Source organism: Balaenoptera musculus, chromosome 7 (genome assembly GCF_009873245.2).
Source record: "Balaenoptera musculus isolate JJ_BM4_2016_0621 chromosome 7, mBalMus1.pri.v3, whole genome shotgun sequence".
Classification (NCBI taxonomy): domain Eukaryota; kingdom Metazoa; phylum Chordata; class Mammalia; order Artiodactyla; family Balaenopteridae; genus Balaenoptera; species Balaenoptera musculus.
The window spans coordinates 70519943-70539219 of NC_045791.1; positions in this window are offsets into that span (position 1 = coordinate 70519943).

Sequence of the window (19277 nt, forward strand, 5' to 3'; positions counted from 1 at the left end):
AGAGGCTAGTTGTTAAACAGGAAGAAAGGTTTGCATGTGGCCTATTTATTTTTTAAAATTAATTTTGAATAACACAAGTAACTTAACAGTTGTCTATTGCTGTGTAACAAACCAGTCTGAAATTCAGTGGCTGAAAACAACAGTCATGAATTTTATCTACTCATGATTCTGGGATTGGCTAGGCAGGGCTTAGGTGGAATGGGTCATCTCTGCTAGGAATGTTCATAGAGGAATCTGAGATGGTCTCAGTCACATGTCTGGCTCCTTAGCTGGGATGACTAGAATCCTGGGATTTCTCTGTCCTCCATCTTTAAGCCTCCAGGGACTCTCACTCTGATCTCTCTAGTAGGGGAGTCACACTTCTTTACTTGGTGCCTCAGGGTTCCCAAGCAGTGGAAGCAAAAGCTGCAGGATCTCTTAAGGTTAGGCTCTGGAACTCTGTCCCCTTGTCACTTTCATCACATTCTGTTGGGCTAAGCAGGTCAGTCGGTTTCAAAGGGACAAGAAATAGACTTCACCTCTTTAGGGGAGGAGCAGCAAAGTCCCATGATAAAGGATGAGCAGCATGGCAGAGATTGCTGTAGCCATCTTTGGAGAAAATCTACCTCAGCATGAATATATTTTTCTTTCAAAAGACTATTACAGATAAAGCTGAAGACCCTATCAATCACCATTTTCATTCCATTCCCTTTCACCTTTTGTCAGAAGTAATCATTTTTATGGATTTGGACTATATCTTTGGAAATTATAAGCGATCAATTCATTAGTGAATAATTTCATGTTGTGTTGTAATTTGCTTTGTTGTACAACCTTATGGGATCCATGAGGAGCTGTATAATGGTAACCTGTCCTGTACAAGATGGCATGTAACTAAGTAATAGAGTGTGACATAAATTCTAAGGGCATTGAGAATTTATACAAGAGGAAAGCAAAGGTAATAAAAGAAAGCACTGTTGATGAGTTAGAATTTGAGGAAACCCTGAGCAGCTACACTCACCATCTAGCTGACCTTAAGTCCTATTTCTGTCTGAAAAAGATTAGTGAAATTCAGCAATCAACTCTTACAAGAAATTTTTGAAAAATTATATCTACTTATTACATACTATGATGTTCCTTAGAAATTAGGTAATGGAGTTTAGACTTGATACAGTGGCAGATAGGAGGCTCCTAGAGATTTTTGAACATGTGAAAGTTTGTGTTTAAGAAGGATTAGTACAGCAATAAAAGGTAGCAAGGGTCACTTGGTTGGTAATGTTTGTTGAATGGGAAATAAGTGCTGGGCATTGGGGCTGCAAAGCTGAGTGACATATATTTGTAGCCCTTTAACAGCTCCCACTTTACTGGGAGAACTAGGCAGGTAGACAAATACTGGGTATAGATATACAGGTGTGGTGCTGAAGTGGGGTAACATGAGGGCTTTAGTCATGGCAGGGGATGGTTAGGGGTCTGAATTCTCTAACTGACCACCAGCTGCCTACTGTTACCTCAGGTCTCTAAGTCATATAAGCACAGAAGTCACTCCAAGAAAATGCTTTATTACTGACTAGGGCATCCATCCCAATCTCCATGTGGTTTCCCATTCTGGATCATTAGTAAGCCCCAGGTCTTGGTTAACCCTTCAGTATAATTTCTAAACCAGAGGCAGAGGCAGCTCAGTGGCCGCCTTGGTTCGCCTTTTCCATTTAAACCCATAATCCTGGGAATCCTGATATTCTTGTTCTTCCTACTGTGGCAGGGATAGGAGACCTGGAATGATGAGCCCACAGAAAAGAAAGTTTTTTTCCTCTGGCTAAGGAAGCAGAGAAGACTAAGCTGGCCACTCCATGTATCTTTTCCTTTGAACCCTATATTGGTATTCAAAAATCTTTCAAATGTTGGGTTCCTTCTTGAGTATGAGGTCATATGAGTATATAAACCACCTGAAAGAAAGAGGAACAACATAACACAGTTCTGTTTTTTTTTTAAATAGAGAAAACAAAAGGAAGGTGTCTTCCAGGAAGAAGAGAAATCTTTCCACCTTTTTACTCTTAATGAAATATCTTTCCACCACCTACCATATAAATGTGAGGTCTCCTTTATGTCCCTAACTTCTGGCTGTTGAGAGGCAATTCTCCATGGATCTTTCATATTTCTGAATGTCTTTTGAGTGGATACACTGACAATCTTTTGTTCTGGACTGTCTTTTCAAAAATGTTTGTATAGTGAACAACTTTGGAAAATAGAGATAGTAGCAGAGGATATAGAGAGAGAGCAGATGGTAGGGTTATTTGATGTCCAGTATGATAAAGATGATGTTTTCCTCTGGGGCAAAGGTTAGGCAGCTTGTTTGCCACCTCTTGTAAAAGCTTGAGGTTTCCTAAACTTGGGGTTCCTCAGATGTGATGCAAATCCATGACATGTGCAGGATCCACCTATACCCACCTCTGTGTCACCCCCATGTGACTTGGAGGGGAGGCAAAGGGAACTGATGTGAACATGAAGCTTATGTTCCTGCTGTGTCATGAGCAATAAAGTTTTTGTCTCTAAGCCAGGAGTCTCTGACCTTCTGCCATGAAAACTGTAGCAGGTTTAACTTGTTTGTCTGCAAGTAGGGTAAAATGTCTGACCATTCGCAGTTCTTGACACTGGTCAGTTTTTCAGTTAACGATAAGTTGTATGAATGAAGTTAAGAGAATGAGGCTGAGAATATGGAAATTTGTTTAAAGGCACTGGAACCAGAGGGCTGGCTAACTCAGGAGCCTCGAATGGCATTTGCATCTGCATTTTTTGTGGACTGAGTATTGCCTGGAGAGATGTGTCGGGAGATGATTTCTAGTGGTAATCTTGTCTTGGCACAGTAGGGATTTCTGATACCAGGGCATGCTCACAGCTCAGTGCCTTTGCATCAGGAGAGAGTGGCCCCTACACGCTAGGAAGGTCTCCAGTAGGTATAATGGAATCTTGGTGGCTACAGGTTTTATTTTAGAGGCTGGGGAAGATTCCTATCAAAAGAAGCAGAGCTTCTGTGTACATATTCTTGCTTGGTGGTTTTGGTTTTAGTGAGTGGCGTGGATATTTGCTACCCAGATTTATTTATCAAGCTTCTAAGAATGCTTTAATTCATATATCCATTGAATAAATATTTATTGATCACCAATCATTTGCAAGGAATTGTACTCATTTCTGAATGCATATTATTGCATAAAATACATTTGTCCTTATTCTTACAGAATTTAACTTCCTTAAATTAAGGAAGGGAGATATAGAGTCTGTGTTTTATATTGAGGTTATGTTCCAAGAAAATGCAATATGGTAGATTAAAATTACTTGCTACTCTTCCCACTGAGAGGTGGAGTCTAATTCCCATTTCCTTATATAGTATCTGGAATAGCCTTAGTGGCTTGCTTGGCCAAATAGAGTGTGCCAGAAGTAACATTCTGGTACTTCTGAAGCTAGGACATGTGAAGGTTTGTAATTTTTGTGTCCCAAGGGTTTCTTGGGACACTAGCTTCATGTAAAAAAAAAAATCTGACTATACTGAGCCTTCCATGCTGTGAGGGAGCCCAAGCTAGCTACATGGAGAGGATATGAGAAGAAAAAAATGCCTGGCTGGCCCCAGTTGTCTCAGCTATCTTTAGCCACTTGAGTACTTCCTTACCCCTTCCCTGCCCAGATGATGCCACAGTCATTGCAGAGCAGAGATGAGCTATGCCCTGTCCAAATTTCTAACCCACAAAATTGTATGCCTAATAATTTTTGTTTTATGTCATTAAGTTTTGCAGTGGTTATGCAATAATAGATAACTGTACACATGTAGTTTGCAATGAAAATGCAGTTCATTAAGAATTATTATTAACAGTGTAAGTTTGTTCACAAAACTCTTGTATCAAATATTTTTATATGTCCTACTGTTCCCAGAACTTAACTCCTGAAATAATATTGTACAGCAAAATAAAAGATTTTGTGTAATTATTCTTACCTTAAGAAAAACTTAACTCTGAGCTTCATACCAAAGGTGGTGGGATAAAAGCATATTACTGATAAAAGGAATTAGGCAGAAAGGAAGGAGCTGAAGGATCATTTGACCATATCCCCTTCACTCTATACTGCATCCTGAAGTGGGTACAGATGAAAGTGAGGGTGCAGTTTGGAGAAGGCCTGAAGATCATGCCTTTTCCTTATCCTTTTGCTGAGACAACGGAGAGGAAATGAGTGTTCACTTTCACTAGAAAGATTAATGGTGAAAAAGCACATGATCACATGACCCTAATCTCTCCCAACCAAGTCGCCATATAACCCATCAATGATGTCAGTGTGAAATAGAGCAACATATAAGGAAATCCTATATAAATGAGTGATGGAGCATAAATAATGTATAGCGTTGATGTAAGAGGTAGACTGTACTTCACTTCCCATATGCTATCACTTAGGAAATATCACATTTTTGGAAAGTCTAGAGGGGCTTACATTCTTAAGGCCTCCTCTGCCTCTTGGACTCCCATTTCCCTGCATGCCATTTCCATGCTTCTCCATTCCTGCCCCGTTGTGAACTCCAACCCCTGCTTTAAGCGTGTCAGAATCCACTCACACAAAGCACTCACAAGTGTAGTGAGTGTTAATGAAACTTCACGGTCATAGTCAGGAAGATTTCTGACATCTTACTGGTTCCTGTCTTCCCAGTTTCATGTTTTCTGTTTTCTCCTTACTTCCACTTCCTATTTCATGAAGGGAAATTTTACTCAAATACTGGCTTTGGGTTTTATCCTCTATCTCAAGGAGATATGTTATTTTCATGAAAGACAGTTTTCTACTTTCCTAAGAAGAATTCTGGTGCCAGTTAAGATAACTAAACCAAGGGGGGAAAGTGGCGGGGTGGTGGTGGTGGTGGTGGGATGAATTGGGAGATTGGGATTGATATGTATACACTAATATGTATAAAATAGATAACTAATAAGAACCTGCTGTATAAAAATAAATAAATAAAATAAAATCCAAAAATTCAAAAAAAAAAGATAACTAAACTCTTTCCCATCTTGTTTTATTGTCAAGATCAAAGGCAGGGAGACAAGTTAGAATATTGTTTATTCATCATTCATTCCTTCATTCCACAAATATTACTGAGCAACAAGTAGGTGCTGGGAATATAGCAGTGATCACGAGACAAAGTCCCTGTTCCTATGGAGCTTATGCTCTGAGGGTTGGTGGTGGAGACAGATGATAAAAAGTAAAATGTAATGTCAGACAGTGATAAGTACTATGAATAAAAATAAAGCAGAATAAGGGGCCGGAGAGTGACATGGGTGCTGTGTTAGATAGGATGGTCAAGGAAGTCCTCCTTGAAACAGGGCCATTTAAGCAGAGAGATGTTGCAGGAATCCAGGTGAGAGGACAGGGCCTTCTTCTGTCATAACATAGTGTTTTTAACACAGTGATGGAGTTTTAGGAGGGCACATGTCCACCCAGCTAAAACTACACTTCCCAGCCTCTCTTTGAGCAAGGTGTGGACGTGTTACTAAGTTCTGTTCAGTGGATGTAAGCAGAAGTGGTCAGGGTCACTTCCACAGCCTGCCCTTCAAAGGATTAGGTGTGTGCTCCACAGATCCCTACCCCTCTTTCCTCCATATTCTTTTCCTAGGAGTTGGTAAAAGCTGACTTGGATGCAGAAATGGAAACCATTGAATTGCAGATTGAAAATGGCAGCTCTTCCTTCTCTTTCACTCTTGCTCCCTCATAACTCTCCCTCCCCCCTCCCCCCCTTCCCCTTTCTCTCTCTTTGTCCCTGCCCAGGTGAGTCAGCTTGCAAACAGTAAGAGCTGAGAGCCTGGACTCTCAAGCCAGACTTCCCAGGTTCAAATACCAGCAAGGTTGTATGACTTTGGAGAAATTGCTTTTCCTTTCTAGGCTCCAGATTCTTATAAAATGAGGATAATAATAATTCTTACTGTCTTTGTTATGAGGATTAAATGAGTTAATATTTTTGAAATGCTTGGACCAGTGCCTGTAGCATGGTAAGCAGCATATGTATGTGTTAAATTCATACATTAAATAAATAAAAACTCTTAGTATAACTGTCTAGTTTAGCTTCTTGGCTTTGAAGATGTGATTTGATTTTTTTCAAAAATATGTTCATGTCTTGTGTTGCAGATGCCATATTCAAAATTAATACTTCTTCTGCTGTTTGCTTCTGCTTGCTCATTCACAGAGCACTCCATGGCACACCCAGAGGAAATATATGGGGGTGCCTCAGCCTTCCCTACCAATAAATTAATCAACTACTTTGAGTTGCTACATGCTCAGCATAAACTGAGACTCTTAGATAACACGAAAAAAATGTAAATCAAGGTCTTCATCCTGGAGAAGTTCAGAGTCTTTGGGGAAAAGTAAGTTTTACGCACGAGAAGCAATTAGAAGACAATACAAGGCAATACCTAGTGAAGCGCTGAAGTTGTCCCTTTTCGGTCGCAGGAAACCCCTTAACCTTCTGATAACCTTAGCTTTGCTTCTCTCATTTCAGAGCCCTAAAACAAACAGGAACTGAGGCAAAGAGATTTAAATGAGAAGAATAACTTAGTACTAATGCTTTTCTTAGACTACAGTGCTTTTCATGTATGTTATCTCAAGACACTGTAAGACCTTGTAAAACAATATTTGAAGGAAGTGAGCAGGAATTCTGCTGTTTTTTCATGGCCATACCGATACTTGGGAAGGCCTAGGGCTCTGGGCAGACTGAGATGAGCAGATTAATTTGTCACTCCCTTCCTCAGTTAGATAGACCTTCTCCAGCCTTCTCTCCATTTCCCCTCTCCCTTCCCCAGCACCCTGCCGCTGTAGTTGAATCTTATGAAGGAAATTCTAGAGATTCCCTTGGTCATCTGTTTCAAAGTTTAATAAGCCTTACTTTTAAATAGTTAATTTTGAGGCCTATCTTGTGAATTTGTTCCTTGAAGTATCACGGTGAAGGGATATTAGGAAGTCATACAATTTTATCCTCTGTTTCATACACACAAAAAAACAAAAATCAAGGACAACAAAAACTTCTTACCCTGTCTTAAAAGGAAGCTATATTAGTTTGAAACCTTTAAAGAAGGAAATTCCACAACCATTTTGGTAACCAAGTCTGGTATTTGTCAGGAAGTCCTTCTTCACAGATAATTTAAATCCTTGTAGCAGTAAAAAACCATTTCCTCTCATTCTGTTCTTTGTTTTTGAGTCAATGAACATCTACATAATGGATTTCTATAAATTACCTATTAACCATATTTCTGTAATTTCTACATATTCATGTTAAAAGCTAGGATCCTTGATTAAATTGAGGCTGTATCTATGTAGAACCCACTTATATAAATATTCTTTATCAAAAATATTTTGGCAGTGCAACATGTCTTAGCAATAAAATATTTTTGTAGGCAAATAATGGTGATAGCAAGAAGCACTTGCCTGGTGGTTTACACTTAGAAAGCACTTGAACTATCTTGAATTATCTCTGAATGCTAAAAATGTTCGATTCCAAATTCCTCTCCCTCTGGGCTCACATTTGTTGGCCTCAAAGAACTGTTATCTTAGTTGAAGCTATGGTTCTGTTCCAACTGAAAAAATAAATAAATACTGAGTGAGCCACAAATCCAGGTAACAAGCAGAGGTGACAAGAGCAGAGGCAGGAAGTGTCTGGCTGCTTGTCCACATGTGCGGGACTGCTTTATTAGAACGTATTTGAGTATCTCTTTCTAAAACAATTTTAGGCTCTTGCATAGACATAGCCATAATGCCAGGCCTGATTAATGGCAAACATGATGGAATGTACTATAATGCAAAAGGAACTTAGTGTCTTTGGGCCTTACTTTCCTCATTTGTAAAACTTGTCTACTTGATTTCTAAGGCCTTTTCTAGTGATAACATTTTAAAATTTAATGAACGCTTTAACATATTTTTTGCAGAGTAATTTTGTTAGTATTGTCTCAGATTCTCAACTTTAAAATTGATTCTGACAAACATACAAACTCATGGGTCAGGGACTTCTACGAGGGAGGGGCCCAGTCACTCTGCCCTACAGTCCTACACCTCCAACAATGGACTCTACTGCCCCTTCCTCTTTCTGGTGTGGGATGGGGCCTAGGCTGGGCCTGGGGTCTGACCCTGTGGCTTGGAGCCCAGGTCCTGGCCCCCCACTCCATCCCTTAGCCCTTGGGATGAGCTGCAATTGGGATCCAGAAGGCTCCCTCCCTGCCCATGAGTCTTTCAGGTCCTGACCTCTCACCTCTCCCAGCACTTCCACCTGCCCTCCCCACCCAGCTTACACCTCAAGCCCAGCTCACAGTGCACCTTGAACAGAGGGAGGGGAGGTTTCATGGCTCCCCCTCACAGCCTGAGGGACCATAGAGCCTCCTCTTCTTCTGCTCTTTGTATTTAATAAGAACTAAAAACAAACAAACACAGAAACAACCAGGAAAATAAAATATGACTAGAAATCTGAAACAAACAGACAGACAACACAGCATCCTTTGGTTACTGGATCTCACCTCTGATCACAGCCCAGGTAGTTTGACAAAGTGTGGCATTGGAGTGGATTGGGATGTCAAAAGACCTGAACTTGATTTTCAGCTCTGATACTAACTGGATGACATTGAGCATTCAACCTTGAGGGACTGGGTTTCCTTATGTGTAAGATGAAAGGATTGACTGGATGATCTTCAATTCAGTTCAATTCAGTAAACCTTTATTAATAGCTTCCTACATTTAAGACTCTTAAATGGGACACAAGGGTGGAGTTGGGGGCAAATACAAAGATAAAGCTGTGCAGAAGCTCTCATTGAAATACAAATCCAATGGGAAGAAAGACAGGGTTAAGGATTGTAATAGAAAAAATAAATCACAAAGTTCTAGGAGCACAAAGGGGCATGATGCAATTTTGAGTTCTCAAGTATTATGAAAGCTGATGCTCACCTATAGCTGAAGAGCCTTTCAAGGAAAGGTGTATTTGGTCTGCATTTTAGACACTGTCACTAGTGCATACAGTTCATTGCAGCAGCTGCTTAGAACCACAAGCTACTATGGTGATTAGGCATGTCCGTCTCTCCCTGCTAATTGCACTCCTCTGCTGGGTGTAAGAAATGAAAACATGGGAAGATGGAGTTTTTCCAGTTCAGGGATTGACCTTTAAAAGAATCAGGGCAGAGAGAGGGTAATGAAGCCAGTAGAGGAAACTGGTGTAAATATCCCTGACATAAGATTGAACTAATTTAGTTTAAATGGGAGGAAGTCCAAACTAAATTGGAGAAAAATATTATCTGAATTATGGGATTTTTTTAAAGAAATACAGTTATATTATTTTCAAGTATGTGTGGTAAGATGAACTGATTTCTGGAAAAGCAGTTGTAAGTTTAAGTGCTATTGGAATCTTTTAATGAATAGACAAGTTCTGATTCATTAGGACTATCTTTTGAATGCCTATAATTCATGTATTAGCCTGTTTAAAATAAAATGAGTAATCAAGCTCTTTAAATTTTGTTCCTGCTGCTCCTTTGTTTAATGACTCCCCCCTCCCCTTTTATGTAAACAGGTCAGAGATAAACTGGAGTCCAACGTACTTCTAGTTTTCAAAACTTTACAAATTAGTGGGGTCTGAGCAAATGCTGTCTCATTGGTTCTTGTCTAACGTTGCAGTTTTATTACAATCAAATCTGAAACTTTTATCTCTAAAAAGCTGTCCATGAAAGAGACCTCACAGAGGGTGGCCAGCTGGTTGCTTCAGGCTGTCATATGCCATGACATAGTGAAGGGAGACGTGACGGGAGAGCTTCTGGAAGCGCTTCTCGAACACAGAAATATTGACAGCCATTGGGAAGACGGAAATAAAACAAAGAAGTAAGGAGAGTCCCTCACAGAGTCTGCTCAAGCTTGGCTAGTAGTTAGGAAAGAAAGAGGTCACATTTAGACAAGAGTTAAGGAGAAGCTGAGATGACAAAGTTAAAAAGCATCCTGAAAGGGGAAGCAGTCTGGAGGCAGGAGCCGCCAGGAGCAAGAAGCTACCGGGTGGTTTTGTTGAAGAGTATTTGAATACGTGGGCGACATTGTGTGAACTTCTGGGGTCAGCTTTGGAAGCTATGAGAGTGCTATTAAAAAGGCAGGAATTGTCATGTGCTGACCTTCCACTCTGTCCAATTTTCTAGTTTGTAGTTCCAGAAGTTTAATCTTATCTGCTCACTCTTGGATGCTAAGGTTTGGGGGAAATTGACTCATGCTATTCAAACTCACAAGAGAATGATTTAAAAAGCATGTGTATTAACTAATAGAGAGCTACCCGGCATAACAATCCACAGTGGTCATTTCCTCTCTTCTGGCTCACTGTCCTGGAGTTGTCCCTCCTCAGGTACAAAATTACGTATCAGAAGGTAGCTCAGTAAGTGCTGAAATAAGGCAGAGGAAGACAAGTATTCCTAAAAAAATATTTTACTGAGGTGAGAGTGACTGTAGGTACTGCTCTTTCAGGTTTAGGGCATATTTCTGTTTGTTCTCCAATTACTAGCCATGGGGGTGTTTTCACAAATCTATAGTAAAATTAAAAAAAAAAGGGAAATACAATGGTCTTACCATAAAACCAAATATAATTAACTTAATGTGCTTTATTCTGTGATTATGGCATTGTTATTTTTGGTGTTAAAAACCTTGATTTTAGGGAATTATAGTACTATCTTTGTAAACATTTTTTTTTAACTTGGCAGAATGAAAATACTGGCAACCCTATGACAGTCTCAATTTTTCCTTTTTTTTGGAGGATGATTTATATTTCCATGAAATCCCAAAGTCTGAGAACCACTGGGTTAGAAAACTGAAATAAGATCTGTACTATACCAATGGCTTTTAAACTTCTGATCAAGACCCACAGAGAGAAATGCATTATCACATCAAAAAGTACATGCAACCCACACATATATAAATATGTATATACAAATATTTACAATAGAAATAAGTTTCACAAAACAATACTTTACCTCATGCAATATACCCTGGTCTAGTCTATCTTACTTGTTAAAAATGTCAGTTACTAAACAACAATGTGATTTCATGACCCACTAATGGGTTACAGCCCATAATTTGAAAAACACTGCTCTAGACTCAGAGCCCTCTCATCGCAGGACACAGCTGAATAAACACTGACAGGTGTTTCCTTTTTGGATCTCCTTTTCTGGATTCCATTCAAATCACATCCCTCCTGCTGCACATTTTTTTTTGCCCTAGAAAGGTTACAATACAATTGATTAAATAAGAACTGTCTTTATGCTAGTTGTATCCCTGTCCTTAGGATATTCTCTTGCTGCCTTGCTTAGATTGAGAAATGTTCTCTACCTCTGTTAGATTTAGAGATCATGTTGGTTCTTTTTACAGCACAAGGAAGTCCCCTGGACTCATCAGCCCCACATTTACAAAATACATCTCACAGCAGGTCATTCTGCAGACTAGCAATTCACATCTGTTTTAATTGATTCTATTCACTTCAGTTGCAAAGCATGACATTTTAGTTACTACTCAAATTCAAGATTTGGGGAGGGACAGAAGGGGACATCTTATTCCAGCCCTCCAACACTGACGAAGCATGCAAGATAGAGTCCAGAGGAGAGAAGGCAACTCAATTAAGCAAAAAGAATGGTTAAGAATAAGTTAAAATGCCCAGATATAATTAGTTTGGCTATGTAAGCCTGCCACCAGAGTAATGAAGAACGGAAAATATGCCAGGCATGTTTTGTAGTCGCTATCATTTTCTTTTGGACCCTAGGGTTGAAGCCAGTGCAGCAGTGTCATGTGATGGTTCAGAGCATGCCTGTGGTGACAAACTGCGATCAAACCCCTCCTCTGCCTTTTACCATCATAGGTAGGTACTGTTTATGTCCCGTTTTCAAATGAGGGGACTGAGCCCGCCCCAGAGAGATTAAGTGACCTTGGACGAGTTTCTTAACCTCGCTAAGAGCCAGCTATAAAACGAGAAACACTAAGAGTACCTACTTCATAGGGTGGCTTTGAGGATTCAGTGAGTTTATATATGTAATGTACTTAGCCTGGCCACATGGTAAGCGTTTAATAAATTTTAGTTATTATTGTAATTATCAGCTAGTTGTTTACAGGCTGAGTTTTAGAGTCAAGTCACCTGGATTCAAGTCCTAGCTTCTACTTACTAGCGGTATAATATTGAGAAAAGTACTTAATTTTTCTAAGCCTCAATTTCTTCATTAAAAAAAATTGTGCTACTACTACTTACTGTAGTGTTTTTCCACATTTCACAGATTTAATAATACTACACAGTGCCTATTACATAGAACATACATAAATACCAGCCAGCTAGCCAAAATTACCAACGTGCCCTTATTTTGCATTTATTTATTAAATACAGTCTTTCTAATATATTAATTGAGATCTTGACGTATACATCGGAATCTTGGCTGAAGCACAGTTTAATAGCTCTTTATCTCTTTGTTTTCCTACAAGAGAACAGCATTCCTTCCCCCAAAGAATCAGATGAACATGAATCTTTAAATGAAACTGAAGAATTCACTCCAGTTCAATAACTGTCCTTTTGAATTTCCATTGTGTGCTAAGCACAATGTCCTATAAGGCAAATTTATGCCTGGCAAAGGTTGAAGAAAAGCCAAAATGAAAAGACTACTATAATTAGAACTTTTGCTAATGGCACTTAAACTGATTAATGTCCGATAGTACCTACTCTACCGAAGCATCATTTTTAGGCAGTTATACATTTATATTAAATTAAACATTCGTTGAATAGATGAGCTTATGTAGTAGTGTTTCCATATAGCTCTTGGAGTTAATTCTGTAATGACACGGCCAGTGTAGCTGAGGGCCTTCTCCCTTACTGTTTTCTGTGCCTGGAACGTTCTTGCCATTTCTTCTCACGTGGCTGGCTTTTTTCTCATCATTCAGAGTAGTCTTCCCTGGCCGTTCTACCTAATGTGGGTCTTATTCTCAGCTTCTCTCCACCACCACCACACTGCGTATTTTTCGTGGTACATTATCACTAGTTGAAATAGTCCTGTTTATTTGTGAACTTGTTGTCTCTCCTGCTAGATCTAAAGCTCTGTGAGAGCAGGGACTTGTCTATACTATTCACTATCTGTATTATTTTTTCTGTTTAAATTTAGCAGCTTAAGACAACACACATTTAACATCTTAACAGTTTTTATGGGTCCAGAGTCCATGCCTGGATTAGCTGGGTCCTCTGCTCAGGGTTTCGCGAGGCAGAAATCAAGGTGTTGGCTAGGCTGCAATCTCATCTGAGACTCTTCTGAGCTCATTCAGGTTGCTGGCAGAATGCAGTTTCTTGTAGTTTTAGGACCTAGGTCTTCTTTTCCTTACGGGCTATCAGTTGGTGTGATATTTTCAGCTTCTAGAGGCTACCCAGGGTTCTAGCCATGAGACTTTCCCACAACGTGGCAGTTTATTTCTTCCAGATCAGCAGGAGAGTCTCTGACATCTAGATCTTTTTTTAAGAGATCACCCGATTAGATCAGGCCCACCTAGGATGATTTCCTTTTGATTAAGTCAGAGTCACCTGATCTAGGGACCTTGTTTACACCCTGCAAAATCTCACTTTTGCCACATAAAGTAACTTAATCAGGGAAGTGATAGCTCATCATATTCACAGGTGCCCCTGCAGTCAAGGGGAGGGGATTATACAGGCATGTACACGAGGGGTGGAACTCCTGGAAGCCAGCTTATAATTCTGCCTATCACACTGTTGTGGCCCTGAGACCTAGAAGAGCATCTGACACTGAGTAGGTATTTAGTACATATTTGTGAATAAATGAAAGAATAAATGCCAGTGAAACAAGAACCAAGCAATCAGTGAGAAATGAAAATAAACTGTTGGCTCTGTATTCAGATATATGTTTAGCATCCTATATTGATTTCAAAACAGTCATGTGATTTGATTGTCCATTTAATTTACTTTCCTCCCTGAGGGGGTTTATGACTATCACAGGATATAAAGGGCAATCAATCAGTATTTGTTGTATTATATGAGCAAAGTTTCTGTAGTATAATCTTGGTGAATTATTCTGCCCAGCAACCCTATGCAGATGAAATCATTAAACCTAAGGATGCTAGAAAGGCTTGCACATGGAAGCCCAGCACATCATTAGCAAATCAGGAGTAACTGAGATTAGAACTTGGACTTTTGCTGTCTGTTGTTCAACATTTAATACTGCACTGCTTCCCCAAATCAGAGAAGAAGGAGGCATTTTCATTTCTAGGAGAAATGATTTAAAATCAAGTTCAGAAAGATGTTGTCAGGGCTATATCTAAGATACAATGTTGTGAAATGACCTTCTTAAGGAAAAGTCGGCAGTCTCATTATTTGAGAACTAAACTGGAGGGATGAGGCAAGCATAGGATAGTGTATTAATCTGCTTGGGCAGCCACAACAAAATAGCACAGACTGGGTGGCTTAAACAACACACATTTATTTTCTCACAGTTCCGGAGGCTAGAAGCCCTTGATCAAGGTACCAGCAAATTCCATTTCTGGTGTGAGCTTTCTTCCTGACTTGTAGACCACCATCTTCTTGCTGTGTCTTCATATGTTTCTTCCTCCGTGCCTGCCCTCGGGGAGTGAGAGAAAGCTCTGCTCTCTCTTCCTCTTCTTATAAGGATACCAATCCTATCGAATTAGGGCCCCGCCCTTATGACCTCATTTAACCTAATTACCTCCTTAATTAAACACCCTATATCCAAATACTAGTCACACTGGGAATTAGGGCTTCAACATATGAATTTAGGATGCACAATTCATGACAGACAGCCAAGGAAGTTATAGGGGAACACAGGGAGCCAGGTAAGCAGAGCAAGTAAGAGCTCAGGTTTTGAATTTGAATTCCCACTCTTCCTCTTGCTTGCATCAGGGGAAAATCCAATTGTTGTGGGCCCTGGAAAATTTTATATTCCCTGTCTTAAAGAGGGCTTTAAGACAGGGAATACAAAATTAAGTGTGGAGTCTTGGAAGCGGCTTATGCAAACACTGGGCTCTGAAGCTTAAACTTCACTAATTTGGCAGCAAGTCCGCCTCTACGTGCTGTACAGCTAAGCAAGTTACTAAACCTCTCTGAGTCTCGATTTCCTCAGATGTAAAATGGAGCTAATAATTATTATATTTAAATCCTAGAGGTGTTGAGAGGATTAAATTGCAACTTATAAACTCTCTTCATTAGCTATTATTATTGTTACCTTTATTATTATTGTCACTCTCATCATCATTATTCAGCTCCTTCATTTTACAGATGAAGAAATAGACAAAAAACTGTTATATCATTGTCCTACACCACACAACCAGTTAGCTAGGAGACTGGGCCAGAGTAATTCCTCCTGACTCGTGGTCTGTCTCTTTCTACGGCTCTGTAGAGATGGCCTTTTGTACTTTCTTTCCCCCGTATTCATACCTGTAAAGAGGATGTTGGTATAATCACAGTCTTCACCCCCTAATATCTACTCTATGGCTGTTATAGAATGAAAGAGATCCAAACAGCAGATATTACTTTGGTTGGATTTAAGCTTTATTTTCATTTTTATCTACATCTAATGGGGTTGAGGTCTATGAAATAAAAAGCTATATACATTCAATCTAAATTTTTTATCATTTCTAATTGGAAGGCTAAGTTTCCATCTGCATTTGGGATGAAATGATGACTTGAAAACAAAGAAGTTCTCATCTGGGAGTGATTCCCAAGTTCCCACATGCACAGATTTTGCCAGGGACCTTAGAAGATTTTCCTGGGAAAGTTCCGAGGAGTCAGTCCCAAGGGCTCTAATGCGCCCCTTGGAAGTACGTACTGGATGACAGAACTTGGCTCTTCTCCATTCCCCTCACAGCCCCACATATGTGAGAATCGTTCCATGTTATCTTGACTCTGGCAGAACTCTGTGCCTCAAGCTAGTTTTAACACTTTTCAAGTACAGATAATGTTGATTCCAATGTACCGGAACTTTTTTTTTTACGGTGACCCACCACATATATTCTGGCTTGCTCATCAGGGCTGGGCAGTTTCAGTCTGATTGATATTGGACCCGAAGATGCTCGTCCTTAAAATTAGTACAGTGTGGAGGATAAGCAACATTTGACTCAGGGCTCTAAATCTTTGGCCTCTGGGTCTGAATGAAAAAAAAAAAAATACAGCCCAGTAGTAAATATCTTTCTCATTTCTCTCATTTCCAAATGCACAATTACAGAATCGTGAAACTATCAAAACAAACTATGTAGCAATTTAGAATCTACAAATGTATAGGACATGGTTCAGCATGGGTTTTCCTGCTCTGCTATTGGCTGTAATAAACGTAGGTAAGTTATTTAACCTGTAGTTCTTATTTATGTATAAATAATAAAATGAGGTCCTTAGAGCTCCTAGAGGAAAAAATGTCACTTATCTACAAGGAGGCTATGAATATTATTTTATTATCATTATTAATATATCTATCAGAGATAATGTTGCTAATGTTGTATGACTAGAAAACCAGTGCTGATTGTTGCTTTAGGATCTTCATGAGGACACTCCGGGTTTGTCTACCAGACCTGCTGCTTGTTAAACAGCCATGAGCATATAGTAAAACCGGACAGTTAGGAGAAGTGTAGTGACAGTCAAGCACATCTGTCAGGGGACCTCTCCCTTTCTCTTCTCCATCCTTTTAGATTTGTAGTGGAGAGGCTGGTGGACTCTTCCTCTGGGCTCTGCACCTTTCCTAACCTCCTGCCTGCAGGTTCTCTGCTCTGCTGGTTTCGGGCACCTGCACCATCATCCTCTAACTTCAGTCTTGCATCCCTGCTTACACTTGCTCCTCAGCATCACAGTTTCTTCTTTCTAGTCTAAGTCCCTTTTTTTGGCCCCATCCTATTCAGTAGAGATTCTTAAAGGTATCAGGGCCTAATTTATCTGCCCTATTTTTTTGTTTTAACACCTTGTTATATCTTAAGTAGTTATTAAGGTGTTACGTTCCTATAGACATAAGAGAAGAAAACGCTTGATCATGAGGACTACCAGTCTTTTCTTGGTAAACTCTTTTTGTATAATATTGAAAGATGCAAAGAATGATTTCTTGGTCAGTTACACATCAAAACAATAAAAAAGAAGTCTACATGGATCCAGATACTATCTTCTACCAAGGTTCCTCTTCTGACGCCCATCACCACATTAGTCTATATGCTGATATTTGCCAGCATGGGACTGTTTACTTCTTAATATTTATGAGCAGAGTATTACATCCAGGAACAATATCTTCTCAGACTTGAACTTAGAATAGTCATTCTCAATCATCATTTATTCAACAAGTATGTGCCAGGCAGTGTTCTAGGTGCTTGGGATAAATCAGTCAACAAAACAGAACCACCCCCTCCAAAAAAAAAAAAAAAAAATCTCTGCCCTCATGGGGCTTGTTTTTCATGTAAAATGTTTATGTAAAAACACAGGTGAGTTTCTATATCTGCTTGCATCCTCCAGATATTCCTGCATTTTGCCCTTGGGTGCAGTAGTTTGTCTTGCATAGGAAATAGCGTTCCTCCCAACACAGTGGAAGTTATGTCACAGGCTGACTTTTCAAACAGGATGAGATTGGCAGGCTTCTCTTGAAGCCTGTGAGAGACTTTTGCATGCTTCTCCAGAGTACCAGTGTGACACACTTTTCAACTGGAGCAGGGTTGTGCCACCGGTTGTGAAATGCTGTAATCCCAGCTCAGGTTTGCACAAGCAATGTGTGGTCAGTGTTAGCCAGAACCACTATGCAGAGCTTTCATTTATTTTTTTGACAAGACAGAGTTCAAAAACAGTTAAATAAAACAAAGTTCACTGCAACATTTCCAAAAGTAGTAACTACTATTTGACTATTTTCAGTGGTAAGAATAAGAAGTTTAAGAGTAGGCTTTAGATAAAGCATGGAGAATTGTCACTGTTTAGGAGTTTTGGAAAGTAAATAATTATGCTTGGATTAAAAGAAGGCTAATTCATTTTGCTGTGCAGTAGAAGCTAACACAACATTGTAGAGCAGCTATACTCCGATAAAAATTTAAAAAAATAAAAGAAGACTATTAACACACACAGGATGTGGATCAAAATGGATTGTGTGTGTGTGTGTGTGTGTGTGTGTATCTTAGGGAATAGAAGAAATGTGATTTGTGAGTTGGGGAAATGTAAGGTATCTCTTGGCTTCAGAACCGGTAATCTCTCATATGCTTCGTAAATGCACAAGATGCTCCCTGGGCTGGATTTGAAAACCTCTGAATTTGCTGAAACAGCTGTAAAATCACTTGGAGACAGTTTACAGTTGACTGCAAATCAGAGGAGGCTCCTACATGTCGTTCGTCCTAGCAGGCACGGGGAATGTATTGAACTTGTGAAATGTGCCTTTGATAACCCGTTAACAAACTCTGCCTGGATTACAACCTCCAACCTTCCAAACTCCCATTTTCCCTTTTTACCCCCATATTAGGGATGGTTAAAATCCTCAGCCCTGGGAGTGTGGAGGAGGCTGTCTTCATCACAGGCTGTGGTAACCTGTTGAGTGCACCTGGGCTGTGTTCTTGGCTAGACCCCCACATACCCAGTCTGGACATCAGAACTGATTTCTGTCAGCTCTGATGTGCCTGAAAAATTTCTTTCAAGGCAGTTTCCTCTTCCAACATATCCCAGGGGAATTTCCCCTAGGGGGTGTGAGGCAACATTAGATTGTGACTGTGATAAGATATTCCCATGTTGGAAGAGTTTTGTATGACAAGCAGCATGTTACATCTGTTGTTTTCCTGATATAGGGTGTATTTCACACGGAATGATATTGGAACACAACCCAGGACTCTGTCTTAACTCCCCTGCAGTCTTGTACTTCCCCCTCCTCAGTGATGGCAGACCCCGAAACACATAGTGACGGATGGTAGCCTATCTGTGAAGTGTGCCGGATGCAGTGCATTTGCTTTCCGACTCTGGAGAATTGTGTTTCATTTTGGGCATCATATTTTTTGAAGGGATGTTGACAAACTGGAACTCAGCCACCAGCAAACTTTTTTGGAACAAGGTCGGAGAGAAAATAATTACATTCATGTTTGCATAACTGGTACCTGAGCAATAGAGGACTCCAAGGATGGTGAAGAGTCAGCAAAGTGCAATGAGAAACCGTTTTAAAAGAACTGGAGGTGTTCAGCCTAGCAGGATCCATTATTTATTTATTATTTGCAGGGGGTGGTGGCCGTGAGCCAAATGTTTGAACGGCTGTCATGTGAAAATGCAAATTATTTTTTCTTTCTCCATGTAGTTCCAGTCA